Source organism: Rhinoderma darwinii, chromosome 1, assembly GCF_050947455.1.
Source record: "Rhinoderma darwinii isolate aRhiDar2 chromosome 1, aRhiDar2.hap1, whole genome shotgun sequence".
Lineage (NCBI taxonomy): Eukaryota > Metazoa > Chordata > Amphibia > Anura > Rhinodermatidae > Rhinoderma > Rhinoderma darwinii.
Window position 1 is genome coordinate 478488222 of NC_134687.1, and position 15024 is coordinate 478503245.

General features: G+C 44.4%; 1 protein-coding gene and 1 long non-coding RNA gene across 6 annotated transcripts in view; one reads left to right on the top strand and one right to left on the bottom strand.

Annotated features, from left to right (window-relative positions):
* Window positions 1-5648, bottom strand: part of LOC142658608 (uncharacterized) — a 73683-nt gene extending 68035 nt beyond the window's left edge. Inside the window, exon 1 of the long non-coding RNA XR_012850130.1 lies at window positions 5184-5648. This is a non-coding gene — a long non-coding RNA (uncharacterized LOC142658608). The remainder of the gene's footprint in view (window positions 1-5183) is intronic.
* Window positions 5140-15024, top strand: part of CLIP1 (CAP-Gly domain containing linker protein 1) — a 125444-nt gene continuing 115559 nt past the window's right edge. For 3 of the 5 annotated variants that reach the window (XM_075834158.1, XM_075834180.1, XM_075834172.1), the window contains exon 1: window positions 5141-5464. The gene's annotated coding sequence lies outside the window, so the exon portion shown is untranslated. Of the gene's footprint in view, window positions 5465-15024 lie in introns of all 5 variants that reach the window. The other 2 variants (XM_075834150.1, XM_075834166.1) reach the window with 2 other exon arrangements.

A 15024-nucleotide genomic window follows, 5' to 3' on the forward strand; every position in this document is an offset into this window, starting at 1 on the left:
ACAAACCCCCAAGTAGTGATCCCCATTTTGGAATCTACACCCCTTGAGGCATTTTAAGGGTGTAGTGAGCATTTTGCCCCCACAGGTGTTTTTCCATTAGTAATTAATGCGCAGCAGATGGTGCAAAGTAAAATTGCAATTTTCCGCTGATATGCCATTTTAGTGCGCAATATGTTGTGTCCAGTTTGTGCCACCGAAGATACACATCTCGTAAACTGCTAAGCTGGTTCTCCCGGGTATGGCGATGACATATATGTGGACGTAAACTGCTGTTTGGGCACTCTGTAGGGAGGGAGCGCCATTTGGCTTTTGGAACGCAGATTTTGCTTGGTTGTAGTTTTGTTTGGGGTTTTGCTGGTATTTCAGTTTATAATATGTAAGCTGTGCGGAGTACATCAGGGTATACGTAAGCTGTGCGGAGTACATCAGGGTATACGTAAGCTGTGCGGAGTACATCAGGGTATACGTAAGCTGTGCGGAGTACATCAGGGTATACGTAAGCTGTGCGGAGTACATCAGGGTATACGTAAGCTGTGCGGAGTACATCAGGGTATACGTAAACTGTGCGGAGTACATCAGGGTATACGTAAACTGTGCGGAGTACATCAGGGTATACGTAAGCTGTGCGGAGTACATCAGGGTATATGTAAGCTGTGCGGAGTACATCAGGGTATATGTAAGCTCTGCAGAGTACTTCAGGGTATATGTAAGCTGTGTGGAGTACATCAGGGCATAATAAGAGGGTATAATAATGCGGTAAATAAATAATATTTCAGAGATATGTGGCCAGTGTCGCACTGATAAATGATGCCCGATCTTATCCACTTTTGGACACTGCACATTTTGTTTCGCCATATTCTGAGAGCCAGAACTTTTTTTATTTTTCAGTTAAAAAAAGCTGTGTAAGGGCTTGTCTTTTGCGGGAGGGGTTGTAGTTTTTATTGGTACTAGTTTGTTTTGGGGTACATGTGACTTTACGATCACTTTTTATTCCATGTTTTGTGAGGGGTGGTGATAAAAAAAATTGTGATTCTGGCTTTTTTTTTTTTTTGCGATGTTCACCGTGCGGGAAAAAGAATATTATAGTTTGAGTCGTTACGGACGTGGCGATACCAAATATGTGTTCTTTTTTTTATCATTTGCATCTTTTTCCAATAATAAAAGACTTATCATAGGAAAAAAAGGCAGTGTTTATTTTTATTAACTTGAAACTTTTATTCAACTTTTTCTTGTCCCACTAGGGGACTTGAGGTCCTGCACCTCTGATCTTTACTCTACGTAGTGCAATGCATTAGAGCTGTCAGTCATTCACTGACAGCAAGCCTATTAGGTCCCATCTGTGGGCAGGGCCTAATAGGCTATCGTACGTGGTAGACCAGGAGGCCATTATTAGGCCTCCGGTTGCCATAGCAACGATCAGCATCGTCACGATACCATCATGTCGATGACGATCGCTACAAACCACTAAGATGCCGCAATTGCTGCATCTGAGGAGTTAATGGCAGGGATCAGAGTTAGCTCCGTTCCCTGCCGTTACAGTACGGTGTCAGCTGTAACATACAGCTGACACCAGCGGCTGATGTCGCAGGCTCAGCTTCTGAGCCTGCGCCATCTTGAAACTGCAGCCAGACGCCTTTTAGGCCCCGCCTCTGGGCGGGACCTAGCAGTTTTCCATTCTAGGCAGACAGGAGGCCATCGTTAGGCTTCCGGTCTGCCGTAGCAGTCATCGGAAACCCCGCAATTTCATTGCAGGGTTCCGATCTGCTTGTAAACACTGTAGATGCAGCGCTCGGTTTTGAGGGCTGCATTTAAGGGGTTAATCGGTCGGATCGGAGGGTAGCTCTGGTCCTGGGCTTGAAGCCGTGATAGCGTTAAGCTATCACTGCTTTAAAACTGTGTCTGCAGACGCGTCTGCCGATACGGTGCCCTGTTAATGCTGTGACATAATAGTCCGTAAGTTTGTATAAACAGGACAACTCCTGCGACGGACTATTACGTCACATAGTGTTAAGGGGTTAAATCTCCAAGACCATAGAGCTTTAGACCCAGATTAAAATTTGGTTCAATTAAAGCACTCCTCTCTCGGATTCTCTCACGCAACAAAGGCCCTTAGACTGTCCACTATGACTAACTTGATTCAACATTTGTAATATCATATTATACGATCATAAGGGTTCACACGGCAGCGTCCGATACGGCTGAAATTACGGAGCTGTTTTCAGGAGAAAACAGCTCCTGAATTTCAGACGTAATTGCTCGTACTCGCATTTTTCGCCGCGGCAATTACGGACGTAATTGGAGCTGTCTTTCAATGGTGCCAATGAAAAACTGCTCCATTTACGTCTCAAGAAGTGACATGCACTTCTTTGACGCGGGCGTAAAAAAAATGACCGTCGGCACAGTACATCGTAAAACCCATTCAAATGAATGGGCAGATGTTTGCCGACGCTATGGTGCCGCATTTTCGGACGTAATTCGAGGCTAAAACGCCCGAATTACGTCCGTAAATAGGGCGTGTGAACCCAGCCTTACTGTAACCAGCAGCAGAGGCTAAAGTTTATGTTTTTTGATACATTTGTTTGAATGTAATGTTTTACCTTCCCCACGCCTTCCCTTCCTTTCTGCACCCCACCCCTCATCCAACCCCATCCTAACGATTTCTGTTAGTGAAAATCAAAATAAAGAATTTAGAAAAAAAACAAAACTATATACATATGGTATCGCCGTAATTGTATAGACCCCCAGTATAAAGTAAAACTGTGATTTTTAGCGCATAATGAACGCCGTAAGAAATAAAGCATTTAAAACGCTAAAATCAGTTTTTTTGGTCACCTTAGCTCTAAATAAAATGTAATAAAAAGTGATCAAAAAAATGGTACCAATAAAAACTACAGCTCGTCCTGCCAAAAATAAATCCTCACACCGCTCAATCGACCAAAAAAGAAAAAAGTTATGGCTCTCAGAATGTGTTGATCCAAAACATTTTTTTTTTTTTTTAACAAATAGGTATTTCTTTGTCAAAATAGTAAAATATAAAAAAAACAAAAACTATATACATTTGGTATCACCGTAATCGTATTGACCTGCAAAATAAAGTTAAATTGTCGTTTTTTACCGCACGGCGAAGGCGGTAAAAACAAAACCCAAAAAACAATGGAGGAATCAGTTTTTTCCAATTTCACCCCGCAAAGAATTTTATTTTCAGTTTCCCAGTATATTAAATGGTACTAATAGAAACTACAACTCGCTCCGCCAAAAATAAGCCCTCACACCGCTCTATTGATGGAAAAATAAAAAAGTTATGGCATTTGGAAAGCAAAATGGATCAGTCCTGCAAAGGTTAATTCATTTCTATTAAAAAAATCAATTATTACCACATGTGGGGTATGGTCATACTCGGGAGAGATTGCGTTACAAATTTTGGTCGGCTTTTTCTCCTTTGTCGCATGTGAAAATGAAAAAAAAAAAATTAAACATTTTAGTGGACAAAAATGTTGATATTCATTTTCATGGCCTAAATCCACTACGTTCTGCAAAAAACCTGTGTGGTCGAAATGCTAACTATACCCCTAGAAAAATTCCTTGAGGGATGTAGTTTCCTAAACGGAGTCACTTGGGGTGTTTCCACTGTTTTGGTCCCTCCAGGGCATTGCAAACACGACATGGCACTGAAAACCAATCCAGCAAAATCTGTGCTCCAAAATCCAAATGGTGCTCCTTCCCTTCTGAGCCCTGCTGTGGGTCCAAACAGCAGTTCTTTACCACATATGGGGTATTGCCATAAACGGGAGACATTGCTTTACAAACGTTGGTGTGCATTTTCTTCTTTATTCCTTGTAAATATAAAAAATTTCGATGTTTTTTCAGAAAAAGTCGATTTTCATTTTCACAGAACTCCAATAAATAGAGCAAAATACCTGTGGGGTCAAAATGCTAACTTTACACCCCTCAAGTCATTTTATCTAGGAGTAGTTTCCAAAATGGGGTCCCTTTTGGGGAGTTTCCACTGTTTTGGCACTACAAGACCTCTTCAAACCTGACATGGTACCTAAAATATATTCTACAAAAAAGCAGACCTCAAAATCCTGTAGGTGCTCTTTTGCTTCTGAGGCCGGTGTTTCGGTCCATTATCACACTAGGGTCACATGTGGGATATTTATAAAAACTGCAGAATCTGGGCAAAAAATATTGAGTTGCGTTTCTCTGGTAAAACCTTCTGTGTTACAGATTTTTTTTTATTACAAATGAATTTCGGCCCAAAAAAAATGACATTTGTAAATTTCACCTCTACTTTGCTTTATTTCCCGTGAAACGCCTAAAGGGTTAAGAAACTTTCTGAATGCAGTTTTGAATACTTTGAGGGGTGAAATTTTGAAAATGGGGTGATTTATTGGGGGATACTAATATATAAGGCACTCAAACCCACTTCAGAACTGAACTGGCCCCTGTAAAAATAGCGTTTTTAAATTGTTTTACAAGCAAATACATTTCGTTTTTGAGAATTTTCTCTAAATTTTGGTGTTTTGCACTAATAAATATTGAATTTATTGACCAAATTTTTCCACTATCATAAAGTACAATATGTCACAAGAAAACAATCTCAGAATCACTTGGATAGGTAAAAGCATTCCGGAGTTATTACCACATTAAGTGACACGTCACATTGAAAAAAATCGTCTGTGTCCACAAGGCCAAAACAGGCTGCGTCCTAAAGGGGTTAAAACGAAAGCACAACGTCCCGTTTAAAACGGAACGGATGGGGAGTGACAACGGAAACCACACGGACGTGAAGAAGGTGAAGGATGTGTATGAGACCTAAGGCCTCATGCACGTGGCTGTGCCCTAATCAGCCCGCAATTACGGAGTTTTTTTTACGGTTGTGTGCATGGGGCCTAAGGCAGTTTTTTGGGGGCAATGTAAACCAAAATCCTAGAATTTGCTTTGTAAAATCCCCCAGTTTTCAGTTACAGAACGTTTCACTACAGTGGCCACAATTCCATCATGAACATGCAGGCAACTTCTGTCTGTCCAGCGGTGGCGGGTCTGCGGTCGTTTATCGGAACTGGAGGGCCACAAGGACACTGTGGTAGTCCCTCCAGGCTGTATTAAAATGCGGAGGGAACTGATTACACCACTTGAAAAGTGTGACCGCCTATCACTTATTTTCAAGTCCTAAAACCTACCTGTGACCATGTCACAGAACTATATATCGGCCGCATACACGACTACCGTCCCGTACACTGGTTTCGGCTCCCCTCCGCCCCCGTCAGTGACACTCTGCTGTCTCCACCGCCGTCACGGTTCTCACCAATCCTCGGCGGCCAGTGACGTCAGCGTTTCCCGCCCCTCGCCTGCTGACACAGAGGCTCATGTTCCCCCAACTGGCAAACCGTGTGAGGTGAGCGCGCAGCGGCCCGGTGAACGGTGTATGTGGCTGAAGAAAGAAGACCCGGCCGGGGGAACGGTGAGTGGCCGCCTCGTCTTTTCATGGTACCAGAGTCTTCCTTGAGGAGGAAGGATCTCAGTGACCGCTCGCAAGTTACTGGGAGCAGAGCTGCCTCCTCCGCTCCAGGGGTAGGCGGACAGGCCGTGCCGTATATTACCGCACACCCAGAGTGCACCGCGCTACCGGAGCCCTGTCACCTACAGCCTTCTCCTGTATCCTGGCCATCATAGCCCAGTCACCCAGCTACACGTCGCTGCGCTAGTAGGGGGACCATACACACGATACTCCCCGTCATAGACACAGCTTTGGTCGGACCGCACTGGGTTTACGCATGTCAGAAGTAGTCGCTGGGAACCCGGGCTCTCCAAATGTTAGCGGGCAACGGTTCTGTCCACCTGGCACTGGTCCGTTTCTGACCGAAGTGATGACGGGGCGAGAATGGCATGATTCAGTTCTTTGTGCTACCGTGGATGTGTCCATGCTGTCCCTTCTGGGATCTAATGGCAGATATACATGACAGGATGAAGGATATTTAGCTACCTGTGGAACTACAACTGCCTGCTGGCCCTAACGGGCTGTGGATCTTGGGAATTGTAGTCGTAAGCATCTGGAGAGCCACTGCTTGCAGGTCCTGCGGTGGAATATGCCTCAATGTTACAAATCCTATATGTGTGCTAGGATATGGCTTTTTATGTTACTGACAGGATAAGCCGTTTCCTATGTCATCACGTACTTTCCCTTCCTGTTGTGCTGATTTTGACACTCCAGTGCTTCCATTATTTACAATTGGCTGGATCTGCCTACTTCTATGCAGAGAACAGTCCCATAGTGGAAATTCAGGGAATGGTCCCAGTAGCATGAAACAAGTTTTATTGCTCTCATAAGAGAAACACAATAGCAATCTTGCACACATGACACCTTTTAATGGCTAACAAAAAAACAAATGATGTTATAGGGCTATTCAAGCATACAGAATTTTTCACCTATTCACTGGTTAGGTGATAAATGCTAGATCGGTGGGGGTCCAACCACTAGGACCGACCACCAGAACCCCCTGTTTGCCCGCAGCCGCTGGGTGGAACTTGAATGGAGTGGAGGCCGGGTATGTTTCCGTAGACATGGACTGGAGCGGACATGTGCGACCACTGCTCCATTCAGAATCCTTCTCACTGCGATCATGTAGTGATGGGGCCCCCAGCGATCATACAGTTATCACCTATCCTGTGGGTAGGTGATAAATGTTCTTAGTAAGGAAACCCCTTTCAGGGTATGTTCACACGGCTTATTTTCAGGCAGATTTTTGGAGTGGAAAAATCAATGGAAGGCATTTTCAGCCGGTTTTTGACGAGTTTTGCGTAGTGGTTTCCGCTCCATAAAGCTCTTCAAAATACTCAGTGTGAACAGGGCCTTAGCCCTACAGTGTTCCCAAACAACAGTTTACATCTACATATAAGGCATTGTCATACCCGGGAGAACCCGCTTAACAATTTATGGGGTAAGCTTCTTCAGTGGCACAAGCTGGGCACACCATATTGCGCGGTGAATAGGCAGATTAGTGGAAAAATTTCAATTTTCACTTCGCATCATCCACTGTGTATTAATTTCTGAAAAACACCTGTGGGTCTAAATTCTCACTACACCCCTTGTAGGGGTGTTGTTTCTAAAATGGGGTCACTTTTTTTTTTGGGCAATCAAGTGTTTTGCGAATGCAACATGGCATCCACAAACCATTCCAGCTAAATCTACGCTCCAAAAGTCAAATGCCACTCCTTTTCTTCTGAACCCTCCCATATGGGGTGTTACCAAACTCGGGATAAATTGTCTTACAAATGTTTGGGGCTTTTTCTTCTTTATTCCTTGTCAAAATGAAAAATGTTGATCTAAAACGGCATCTTTTTTGGAAAAAAAATAAAAATTTTCATGGCTTAATTCTAATTCAGCAGAAAACCTTTGGGGTCAAAATTCTCACTACACCCCTAGATGATTCCTCAAGGGGTGTAGTTTCCAAAATTGAGTCACTTTTGGGGCGTTTCCAGTAAACTAGTACTAGAGGGGCTCTGCAAATGTGACATGGCGTCCAGCAACCTTTCCAAAATCGAAATGGCGCTCCTTCACTTCTGAGCCATGCCGTGTCTCCCAACAGCAGTTTATAACCACATATGGGTTATTGTTTTACTCGGGAGGAATTGCTTTTCGAATGTTGCGGTGCTTTTTCTCCTTTAGTCCTTGTGGCAATGAACATTTTTGCTAAACATACATTTTCTCCGAAAAAATTTAGATTTTCATTTTCACGGCTACTTCCAATAATTTCTGCAAAACACCTAAGGGGTCAAAATGCTCACTATACCCCTAGATAACTTCCTCAAGGGGTAGAGTTTCCAATATGGGGTCACTTGTGGGGGTTTTCCACTGTTTTGTCCCCTCAGGGGCTTTGCAAATGTGACATGGCCTCCGTAAACCATTCCTGCTAAATTTTTGCTCCAAAATCCAAATGGCGCTCTTTCCCTTCTAAACCCTGCCGTGTGTCCAAACAGCCGTTTATGACCACATGTGGGGTATTGTTTTACTCGGAAGAAATTGCTTTAAGAAGTTTTTAAAATGGGGTGACTTATTGGGGTTTTCTAATATATAAGGCCCTTAAAGAGACTCTGTTACCACATTATAAGTGTCCTTTCTCCTACATAAGGAGATCGGCGCTGTAATGTAGGTGACAGTAATGCTTTTTATTTAAAAAAACGATCTTTTTTCACAACGTTAGGAGCGATTTTGGTTTATGCTAATGAGCTTTCTTAATGCCCAAGTGGGCGTACTTTTACTTTCGACCAAGTGGGCGTTGTACAGAGGAGTGCATGACGCTAAGCAATCGGCATCATGCACTTCTCTCCATTCATTTACACTGCACTAGCGATATAGATATATCGCTATGTGCAGCCTCATATACAAGCCCTAACATTACTACAGTGTCCTGATAATGAATACACATGAAATCCAGCCTGGACGTCATGTGTACTCAGAATCCTGACACTTCTTAATCTTTTTTGTGAGATTCCGGCAAGTGAAACCAAATCTCGCGAGATTACGGAGCTAAACGAGATTTGGTTTCACTTGCCGGAATCTCACAAAAAAGATTCAGAAGTGTCAGTATTCTGAGTACACATGACGTCCAGGCTGGATGGTCATGTGTATTCATTATCAGGACACTGTAGTAACGTTAGGGTTTGTGTATGAGGCTGCACATAGTGATATAACTATATCGCTAGTGCAGTGTAAATGAATGGAGAGGAGTGCATGATGCCGATTGGTTAGCGTCATGCACTCCTCTGTACAACGCCCACTTGGTCGAAAGTAAAAGTACGCCCGCTTGGGCATTAAGAAAGCTCATTAGCATAAACCAAAATCGCTCCTAACGTTGTGAAAAAAGATCGTTTTTTAAAATAAAAAGCATTACGGTCACCTACATTACAGCACCCATCTCCTTATGTAGGAGATAGAGCACTTATAATGTGGTGACAGAGTCTCTTTAAAGCCACTTCACAACCGAACTGGTCCCTGAAAAAATAGCCTTTTGAAATTTTCTTGTAAATATGAAAAATTGCTGCTAAAGTTCCAAGCCTTGTAACGTCCAAGAAAAAGATGTTCAAAAAACGATGCCAATCTAAAGTAGACATATGGGGGATAGTTGGCAACAATTTTGTGTGGTATAACTGCCTGTCTTACAAGCAGATACATTTAAATTTAGAAAAATGCAAATTTTTGCAATTTTTCGCTAAATTTTGGCGTTTATCACAATTAAATACTGAATGTATTGAGCAAATTTTGCCAGTAACATAAAGTCCAATGTGTCCCGAGAATCTCAGAATCGCTTGGATAGGTGAAAGCATTCCGGAGTTATTACCACATAGGGTATGTGCACACGATAGCTGCCTTTTACGTCTGAAATTACAGACTGTTTTCAGGAGGAAACGGCTCCGTCGTTTCAGACGAAATTGCTCCTCCTCGCATTATAGAGGCGTCTTTGACAGCCGTAAATTTGAGCTGTTCTTCATTGAATTCAATGAAAAATGGCTCAAATTACGCCCCAAGAAGTGTCCTGCACTTCTTTGACGATGCAGTCATTTTACGCGTCGTCGTTTGACAGCTTTCAAACGACGATGCGTAAATGACAGGTCGTCTGCACAGTACGTCGGCAAACCCATTCAAATGAATGGGCAGATGTTTGCCGAAGTATTGTAGCCGTATTTTCAGGCGTAAATCGAGGCATAATACGCCTCGTTTACGCCTGAAAATAGGTAGTGTGAACCCAGCCATAAAGTGAAACATGTCAGATTTGAAAAATGAGGCTCTGTCACGAAGGTTAAAAGTGGCCAAAGAGGGAAGGGGTTAAATACCATTCCAACGTAAAGTAGGCATATGGAAAATGTTAACTAGTAACTATTGTGTGTGGTATCTGTCCTACAAGCAAACACTTAATTTCAGAAATATTAAAATTGTTTTCTCATGGGAAAAATCTCAGAATCGCTTTGATAAGTAAAAGCAATGCAAAGTTATAACCACATAAAATGACACGTCAGATTGGAAAATTTAGGCTGTAACGGCCACAGTCGCAGACTGCAGACCCCTCTCATCCTGCCGATGTCTTCCCGGAGATGCCAACACATGCGGCCGTCCTGTCCTTGCCAGTAACATCAAGTCCCATGTGTCACGAGAAAACAATCCCAGAATCGATTGAATAGGTAAAGGCATTCAAAAGTTATTACCACATAAAGTGAAACATGTCGGATTTGAAAAATAAGGCTCTGTCAGGAAGGTCAAAAGTGGCCAAAGCGAGACAATCTGGTAATTACCTAAAGCTGTCTGTACACAAGATAGATGTCAGTCAAACAGTTGCCCCTAGAAGCACCCTACATGTGGCCCTAATCTTTTGCCTGGACATTTGACAGGGCTCAGGAGTGAAAGAGTACCATGTAAAATTGAGGCCTAATTTGGCGATTTACAAAGTATTTGATCACAATTGCAGAGGCTCTGATGTGAAATAATAAAATAAACCCCTGACAAGTGACCCCATTTTGGAAACTACACCCCTCAAAGCATTTATTAAGAGGTGTAGTGAGCATCTTCACACCACAGGTCTCTTCCATAAATGATTGCGCTGTGGATGGTGCAAAGTAAAATTAAAATTTTTCCCTAGATATGCTATTTCCTGACTTATGGAAGCCTTAACTAATTTTATTTGTTGATCGACTTAGTGGTATGAAGGCTGTTTTTTTGTGCGACGAGCTGTAGTTATTATTGGTGCCATTTTGGGGTACATGCGACTTTTTGATCACTTTTTATCCTATTTTTGGGAGGCAAATAGGAGCGTTCACCATGCGGTATAACCTACATGTTAACTTTATTCTGCGGTTCAGTACGATTCCGGTGATACCTAATTTATAGCACTTTTTTATATTTGACAACGTTTTGCACAATAAAATTACTTTTGTAAAAAGAATGTATTTTTTCTGTCGCCAAGTTGTGAGAGCCATAACGTTTTAAATTTTTAGTCGACGGAGCTGGATGAGGGCTTGTTTTTTGCGAGACGAGCTATAGTTTTTATAGGTACCATTTTTGCATACATGCAACTTTTTGATCACTTTTTATTCCAATATTTGTAGGGCAAAGTGACCAAAAAACAGAAATTCTGGTATAGTTATTTACGTTTTTGTTTACGCCATTCACCGCGTGAAATAAATAACATAATATTTTTATAGTTCAGGCGGTTAAGGACGCGGCGATACCAAATATGTATGGTTTATTTTATTTTTTCAATAATAAAGGACTTGATAAGGGAACAGGGCTATTGTGTTTTATTTTATTACTTGAAACTTTTATGTTTTAAAACGTATTTATTTTTTTTTTTGACTCCCAGCGGGACCTAATCAGCTTCCGTAATGGCAGAGTAGGAGGCCATTGTTAGGTCTCCTGTTGCCATAGCAGCATCGGCAGCCCTGATTGCATGGCAGGGCTGGCGATCTGCTAGCAACCTCTAAGGTGCAGCGATCGCTGCATCGAAGGGGTTAATGGCAGGGATCGGAGCTAGCTCCGGTTCCTGCCATTACAGGGGGTTGACAGCTGACATCCACTGCTGATGATGCCGGCTGATCAGATCCACTCACTAATGACGCACTTTTCAGCAGTGTAAATATACTCCTCTTAGCATTTTTAAGGGGTATTTTTAGCCAAGGAGGAGTATATAATTTGTGGTAATGCAATTTAATAGTAAATAGACTGAAAGACATTTAGTGCAACCTATGTTAATGCTGCGGTAGATCAGTCTGACCACAGCGTTTGCACTACACTGTAAACTGAACGCAGTTTTTACAGTAGAAGTTTTATTTATACAGTGAATGTACATACACACTACACATATATATTTCTCTATACACGATATATATATATATATATATATATATATATCTATGTCACTAAACATGACCACAACAAGGGTGTCTAAGGCGGGATTCACACCCGGCTGCATTAGGAATAATAGACCCCTAATGGGGCTATTCACACGACCGATTTTTTGACGGCCGGGAAAACCGGCGGTCAAAAAATGGGACATGCCCTATTTTCGGCCGGGTAATACACGGCCATCACCGGAATGTGTCCCGAGTGATGGCCGGGTCTACCGTCGCTCGCGCACTCTCTCTCCTCCTCCTCACAGTGCAGAGTGCATGTGAGGAGGAGGAGGGTCTTTTTTTGCTCCCTGTAGGAGTCGGAATCCCCAATCCCCGGCCGGGGATTGGGGATTCCGCTACAGGAGAAGTGAGTGACTACACTGTCCAGATATGGACACAGCGAAGTCACTCACTTCTGCAGCGGAATCCCCGACTCTATGGCCGGGGATGCCGCTACAGTAGAAGGGCGTGACTACACTGTCCATATATGGACACCGCGAAGTCACGCACTTCTGCAGCGGAATCCCCGACTCTATGGCCGGGGATTCCGCTACAGGAGAAGTGAGTGACTACAATGTCCATATATGGACACCGCGAAGTCGCGCACTTCTGCAGCGGAATCCCTGACTCTATGGCCGTGGATGCCGCTACAGGAGAAGTGCGTGACTACACTGTCCATATATGGACACCGCGAAGTCACGCAGTTCTGCAGCGGAATCCCCGACTCTATGGCCAGGGATGCTGCTACAGGAGAAGTGAGTGACTACACTGTCCATATATGGACACAGCGATGTCAGTCACTTCTGCAGCGGAATCCCCGACTCTATGGCCGGGGATTCCGCTACAGGAGAAGTGCGTGACTACACTGTCCATATATGGACACAGCGAAGTCACGCACTTCTGCAGCGGAATCCCCGACTCTATGGCCGTGGATGCCGCTACAGGAGAAGTGAGTGACTACACTGTCCATATATAGACACAGTGACGTCACTCACTTCTGAAGCTGAATTCCCGACCTGTGGCAGGGAATTCCTCTTCAGGAGAAGTCAGTGACTTCTCCTGGAAGGGGGGGGGGGAATGGGTGCAACTTACAGGGGGCTGGGTGGCATCACCTACAGGGGGCTGGGTGGCATCACCTACAGGGGGCTGGGTGGCATCACCTACAGGGGGCTGGGTGGCATCGCCTAGAGGGGGCTGGGTGGCATCGCCTAGAGGGGGCTGGGTGGCATCGCCTAGAGGGGGCTGGGTGGCATCGCCTAGAGGGGGCTGTGTGGCATCGCCTAGAGGGGGCTGTGTGGCATCGCCTGCAGGGGGCTGTGTGGCATCGCCTGCAGGGGGCTGTGTGGCATCGCCTGCAGGGGGCTGTGTGGCATCGCCTGCAGGGGGCTGTGTGGCATCGCCTGCAGGGGGCTGGGTGGCATCGCCTGCAGGGGGCTGGGTGGCATCGCCTGCAGGGGGCTGGGTGGCATTACTTACCAGGAGGGCTGTGGCATTATCTACAAAGGGCTGTGTGTGGCAACAAATTTAAATTAAATTCATCCGATTTTTATAACGGACAGGGAAAAAAACGGATGCAAATCAGGTCCGATGCAAAAACAGCCGATTTTCCCTGCCGACACTCGGACCCTGTCGTGTGAATGAGGCCTAAAGATGATAGAGGGCATTGTATAACTACATTAGGGGCACTTAATTATCACCACAAGCCTGGAGGGACGACTCCCCTCATACACTACAAGTCCCAGTTAGTAGCCACAAATCTTCTTATCCCTGAGGGGGCCACATTAAGGCCTCATTCACACGACAGGGTCCGAGTGTCGGACGGGAAAATCGGCCGTTTTTGGCCGATTTTCCCGGCCGGTTTGCATCCGGTTTCCATCCGTACCGATTCCGTTCCGGGCCGAGTTGCCATTTTTACCGGCCGATTTGGACCCGATTTGCATCCGTTTTTTTTTCCCTGTCCGTTTTAAAATCGGATGAATTTCATTTAAATTTGTTGCCACACACAGCCCTTTGTAGGTAATGCCACCCAGCCCCCCTGGTAGGTAATGCCACTCTGCCCTGTGAGGAGGAGAGAGAGAGCGTGCGCGAGCGACGGTAGACCCAGCCATCACTCGGGACACATTCCGGTGATGGCCGTGTATTACCCGGTCCCATAGACTTCTATGGGGGCCGGGTACCCGGCCGAAAATAGGGCATGTCCCATTTTTTGACGGCCGGTTTTCCCGGCCGTCAAAAAATCGGTCGTGTGAATAGCCACATTAGGGGTCTATTGTTCCTAATGCAGCCGGGTGCCGGCCGATTTATGAACGGCCGGCACCCGGCCGGGAAACCCTGTCGTGTGAATTCCGCCTTACTTTCCTGACCTCAGGGCTCCGGTCACAGCACCTATCAAACTGGAGGAAAACTTAGGGGTCTCAGTCTACCTACATCATAGGAGCCACAACTGTTATCATAGTATGGACCCCAATATGTATCCTGTCATGCTAGGTGCACATCAGGGGCCACACACCGGTTTTATTCTGGCATACTGGAGAGCATCTCAGGGGCCACAGACTGAGAACATCCACACGTTAGCGACCACCACTCCAACTGCCCCATTACAAATAAATCTATCTCTCTAATCTTTAGCCTTTTAATACTAGTCTCATTTGTCTGCCTTCGGTACCGGATTGTTTGCTTTTCTAAATACACTTGGCGACTCATCATAATAAAATCACATGTTGTCTTGCGTAAAGGGGCTATGAATAACTTTCACAGAGGCTTGACTAAAATGAATACTGTGATGCTTCTCCACCTCTATTCCCATTTGTTGTGAAGTTCCTTCCACATCTACGTTGATGCTTTCCATAATTTTCTGCTCTGGACTAATGAAAATTTTGGCTTTTATCGCTGATTATATGGCCATAAAACAATGAATATGGGAAAGGCCTTAGGGTATGTGCATACAAAAAACGTCTGAAAATACAGAGCGGTTTTCAGAGAAAACAGCCTCTGATTTTCGGGCGTTTTTGAAGCTTCTTTTAATTTGGAGCTTCTTTTGAGGCTTCTTTTCAGGCTTTTTTGAGGCCTTTTTTCATAGGTTATGTGCACACGATGAGAGGCTTTTACGTCTGAAAAGACAGACTGTTTTCAGGAGAAAAC